Source organism: Pteropus alecto, unplaced genomic scaffold (genome assembly GCF_000325575.1).
Source record: "Pteropus alecto unplaced genomic scaffold, ASM32557v1 scaffold36, whole genome shotgun sequence".
NCBI lineage: Eukaryota > Metazoa > Chordata > Mammalia > Chiroptera > Pteropodidae > Pteropus > Pteropus alecto.
The window spans coordinates 121,866-127,908 of NW_006438868.1; the positions used below are offsets into that span (position 1 = coordinate 121,866).

At 34.7% G+C, this 6,043-nt stretch overlaps 1 protein-coding gene and 1 pseudogene across 1 annotated transcript in view; both read right to left on the minus strand.

The window, feature by feature from the left end:
• Window positions 1-6,043, minus strand: part of MAGED1 (MAGE family member D1) — a 52,891-nt gene that overhangs the window by 16,221 nt on the left and 30,627 nt on the right. The gene's annotated exons all lie outside the window — the stretch shown is intronic.
• On the minus strand, window positions 246-349 carry LOC112482994 (annotated as a pseudogene).

A 6,043-nucleotide genomic window follows, 5' to 3' on the forward strand; every position in this document is an offset into this window, starting at 1 on the left:
AGTCATGCCTTGGGAGCCAAGACCCCTAGAGAGTATGCCATTTTATCTCCAACTTTAAGGGTTTTCCCAAGTTTGGTTTATATATAATGCTCAGGGAAAAATAGGGAAAAGTACATTTACACCATTTACCCCTTCCTGCTGGGAGCATAATTCCCCAATTTTAGTGCTTTTAAAAAAATTATAACTATTGGGATTTCTAATGTACAATCATACTATAAGAAAAAAGAAATAATTTTATCACTTCTTTTACTATATATAGCACTTATTTTGTTGTCTTAGATGATTTCTTTCCATGGAAATCTTTAGTAAAAGGTGAAATATTTACACGATCTGAAGAAAAACCAGAGTACATGATTTCTTGAAGCATCAATTACAATATTGGGTAATAATATCCATAAGTAATACCCCTCTCCTTTTCCTAAAATGACTTTACCATCGCATTTCATCATTTAGAATGTTTGTTGCTTTTTCATCAGTAGTTTTTAAAAATCATATTTTGTAGTTTCTTTCTCTTCCTATTTTAGTTACAATTATTTATAATGCCTCCCTCTGCCTTATTCCCAAATCTAATCCATCAGCCATTTATGCTGATTCTACCAGTTTAAGTACACCTTGATTCTATTCTATTCTCTCACTTTTCACTATCTTGTTGTTAAAGGGAGCATGAAGAGGGAGAAATGAAGAAAGAAAAGTCAAAAAGAGAGAGATAAAGAGAAGAGGGAGGAAGGGAAGAAAATAGGGATAAGAGAAAAGATCAATGAAAATAGAAGTTGAAGTAAATGGAATTATTAAGATAAATAGAAATAAGAGGGTGGATAAAGAATGGATACTAAGTGGGAAAGAAAAAAGCGGGAGGAAAGAGAATAAAGAAGTAGAATGCAGAAGGGAGAAGAGATAGGATGGAAGAGAGTGACAGGAAGATGAAAGGAGATAGAAAGGTTAAGGAGTAGATGAAGAAGAAAGGAAAATAAAGAGGAGGAAGAAAGAGAAGAGAGTAGAAGAAGTCACTAGGGAGAAAAGAAAAGCGTTTGAAGTAAGAGGGATAAAGACAGGATGAGGAGGAGAAGGAGGAGGAAGAGGAAGAGGAGGAGGAAAAATGATGTAAAGTCACCTTACTAATGGCAGATTTCATTCTGCAAAAAGAATGTTGAATGTCAGTTCTCTTTTTTTTCCCCTCAAATACCTAGTTCCCTTTATATTTGGTACCCATCAAAGTATCAGAGATCACTTCTCACATGATGTCACTCTTGCCCTGAGATAAAACCACTGCAGGTTTTCAACTAGCCATGTGCCCCACGTTTTGAATATATAAATTTGTTTGCTATACTCAGCATTTATCACATCCTTTCAGCTGCTGGTTGTTCATCAGGTATGGATATTACCTGGCAGATTCAAGTATGCAGGAAATGTAATTTTTCTTTTTCTCTGCAACTCAACTTAAATTCTATATCAAGTTCCCAATCTATTGAGTGGTTGAAACTTGATCTCCAGCAGTACGGAATTTCTCTCACTTCTTTCTTTGGGGTTGTGACTAAGTTATGGGATCTTAGTGTCAAAACATCAGAATGGGTGATATTGTTGAGCATCATGTATCCATGCTGGTTCACCAAAGTCTGTCCAAGCAGGTAGCTGTTGAGTTGAGCCTCATTCTTTACTACAAAGTCCCCTTGGGGCCTGATGCTCTCTGAGTGTGTCATATGCCACTCACACACATGGGAAATATTTTGGGACTCCTATCATATGCTGGATGCTGTTCATCTCTGTGAGGTTGTCTTTGCCTAACATATTCTTCTTATACTCCAATGATACCCGTGAGCAGAGGGAAACTATGGGAGGAGGCCTAAGGTTAAGAATGCCTATAGACACCACATAACCAATTCTATTTTGTAGTCTTGTCCTCTCCTGGCCTTACCCAGGAAGTGAGGCACAAGGCCACATTGCCAGAGGATCTTACAGAAATATCTGGGGTTTCTTCCCACCCCTGGAATAAAGGGCCTACAATATCTACCAACTCCTTGCTTATCCCTGCTTTTCTTCCCAACAGAGTCAATGTGAGGCTGGAGATAGAGCCCTGAAAAAAAGCACTAACATGAAAAAGCCGGATGAACTAAAAATCAATGACTTTTCTTGGACCCGACAGAGAAATGAGGTTTCAGAGCAAACCACCTTCCTGAAATTTGAAAGGACAGAGTCACAGTCAAGATACGCTTACCTGAAGCAGAAGCCATCAGAGCCATAAACATGTAGAAACACTTAAATGATAATTTTGACAAAGTGCTGGAGGCTGAGTGTGGACTAGAGTGAGAATGAGAAACTCCTGGGAGTGGATGTTGGGAGGAAGGAAGCACACTTTCATGGGCTTTACTTCTAGGAACCTCACCAGGTTCTCACTGCAAAGATTCAAGAAAGACACCCTGTGGCACTAGCAGGACTAGGGGAAGAGTCCCTGTGAACATCCTTGTGAAATATGCCCAGGGACTTCTCCATAACAAAGACTGACTTTTCAGGAAGAATGACTACCAGAGCCTGTCTCAGAGCCAAGCAGGAAGAATATTCGTCTCACCTGCTTTCTTGTCTCGCCTGATGTGGGGGCAGGAACAGGGCAGGAGGGGGAATGGGCATACATGAAGAAATACTTATAAAGGTCACAGGCCCACTAAAACAGTGAAATTTAATTGGAATATTACAAAACACTCATTTTCCTGCATACCATACCACCACAACAATAGAGCTTCAATATAACAACAGTGGATTATAGTTGAATGAGTTGCAAGGCAAAGACTCTCTAAGGAAGAGTATTTAAGGAAGCTCAAACCAAGAGAGGAGACAAAATTAAGGACACTAGATGAATAAGGAGCCTCTGACACGTACTGCTAAAGGAAACTTTAAACAAGGCCAAGTCCTAGTAAGATTAACATATATCTCTATACTAGAGGCCTAAGAAAAAGAACGAAAAAACAAAACAAAACAAAACAAAAACAAAAAAAAACAGAACACTCAAGAATTGTTGGACAATTTCAAAAGATGCAAAATATGTATAACTGGAACATCAGATGGAGAAGAAAGAGAAAATGGAACAGAAGAAATATTACTAATAATAATAGCTAACATTTTTCCAAAATTAATGAAGATAACAGATAATTGACTCAAGAAGCTCACAGAATACCAAATAGGTAAATATTAAAAAATTTACACTAAGGCACATCATATTCAAACTGCAGAAAACCAAATACAAAGAGAAAATCTTGAAAGAAGCCAGAGGAAAAAATACCTTACTTATAGTGGACCAAGGATAATTATAAAAACTTCTCATTAGAAATCATGCAAGCAAAAAGAAGGTGGTGTAAAATATTTAAAATGTTAAAAGAAAAAAGGCTACAGACCTAGATTTCTGTCTACTAAAAATATCCTTTAAAAGTGAAAGACAAATAAAGACCTTCTCAAATAAAAACTGAAGAAATTCATCACCAGTAGATCTGCCCTGTAAGAGGTGTTAAAAGATTTTCTTCAGGTAGAAGGAAAATGATACATGGAAGAAACTTAGGAACTACAGAAAAATAGGAAGCACATTGGTGGAGGATAAAAGAAGCTTTCCTTCAAAGAGGAAATCCAAACTCTATTTATTAGATAAAATTGGGATGCTTTGATCAAAGGAAATTTGTAAAATACATTTTTCTATTATTAAATAACTACAGGCAATTCTCAAACAAACATATAGCAAGGATAAAAATAAAAGGATGGAATAAATTATGGCACATAATAAACAAAAGATGTATTAATATCAGACAGTATTTTAAGTTGGAACATTATTTTAGATAAAAACTTCACTATGTGATATAAATAATATACAAATCATAATTTAACAGATGGGCAAGAAGAAATCATAGCATGATTATAACACCCTTTTCTAACTGAATGACAGAATAATTATATGAAATAATGGGTCCTTCTTGAAACTTCTACATACATTCTACATATACATTGAGGTCCCAACATAAAGTATTATGGTGCCTCAAAACAAGCACTACAGAATTCTTAAATCCCTCTTCTATGTTTTCTGGACTGGAGCTATCTTGAATCTATCTCCTTTATTTACATATATGAATTTACATATGTGAATTTAAAAATAAATTTTAAAGTATGCCTACTAGATGCTATATATTGTGATAACTGCTAGAGTAATAATGATGAGCAAAAACACATGTATTACCTACATTGGAGGACTAATGGATCTCAGTCTAATATACATAAATTTGAGTCCAGTCAGACTTGCACAATTTTAAGAAACTTTAGTGAGTTTTTGTTGCCAATTTGCATCATGAGATCAGGCAAAGTGACATCTCCAGATTACATCAAATGAATTTGGCATAAACTTCACTAGGTTACATCTTCCTTCATATGCATGATTCCCTTCCAGTTAATTCTTCACTCCCATCACCACAGAAATGAACATTTCATTAATAAGAAGGTTATCAGAAGAGACAATATAAAGACATCTGTAAGTAGCACCTCCAAATCATGGTTTAAGAATATTTGTTTGATATCTCATTTGCCTCTGGAATCATATACCTCTGCCATTTGCACTGGAAAATTCAGAGGTATATCTGAATGTTCTCATATATCTGGGATATAATTTAGTTCTATATGTGTCCTCAAGGTTCAGCATCAATATAAAACTTGTGAATTGCTTAATTTGAGAATTATGAAGAATTAACGATAACTATAACTGATAGGAAGCTGGACTTAGATAAGTGGCTATATACTTCAGCTTATGGCATTTTCTGTTTCATTTATGAAACAAGGATCATCTGAAAAACATTGGGGAAACGGTCCATACCAACTCCGACATTGCATACACCTACCCATGGGTGCCATGGCAATTAATATACTCCATCTGAATCTGTTTTTAGCACATAATGTTACATCACAATTATTTTGACATAACAAATTCTATGACATTAAAAAGGCTTTGTAAATTTCTTTATAACTGTGTAATGTCCCATGATACATTTTTACCTATTTAACTAATTAACAAAAATATTGGTTCCATTTATTTTCCATTGTTCATTAGATTGTCATTGTGATCCCCCCTTCCCACCACAAACTGCTATGCCTATCTCCAATTATTTCCTTATAGTACATTATTAGAAATAGAATTACTAGGTCAAAGTGGTATGAACTATTTTAAAGCCATTATTCAATAAGACCAAGATGCTTTCCAGAAAGATTTTTATCAACACTAGTAATGTAGAAGAGTTCTTATGTACCCTTGATAGTACTGAGCATCTGATTTAAAAATATATTTTCTAGTTTGCTAGACAAAATGATATTTAATTGACTTAAATTATATTTCTTTTATGATTAAGGAAGGGGAGCAGACGTCCTATGTTTATTAGTCTTCTGTACTTCTGCTGTGACAGTTCTTTAAATACTAAGGATATTAACCTATGTCTATCACATTTGCTGCAAATATATTCTGTTAGTTTGTGGCTTGTTTCTTAATTTTGTTTATGAATTCTTGATATAGGCAAAAAATATAAACCATTACTTTCTTTCCATTGTCATTTCTTCCATCTTTTTAATGCTAAGGATGTCCTTCTCTATCCAAAAGCCAAATAAATATTCACCTTCCTGGAAGTTAATTTGGAAATGTGGTTTTAGGATCTAAAATATATCTATACTTTCTCAGTAATTTACCTTTGAAGATTATGTTCTAAGTAGAGAATTATAAAATCTGAATGATTTTTATATTTTTAATGACAGAAGCATGCTTCCTTTGCAGTATGAAGTCAGAAAACACAATATAAATTTAACATGATATTGAAAGGGACTTTATAGTGGCTTCAGAATTTTTGGTTAAAGACACGTAGCTAAAAAAAAAATATTCTCCAAGTATCCCCAAACTCTAAAGAGAGCCACCAGGGAGTTCTGAACACAGTCCTTTAGGGCTTACACAGGGACAGCAGACTAGTCATGGTATTTACTGATTATTCATTCCATTTTTTTTCAGCCCAAATTTACATAGAGACTAGAGAGAATTACA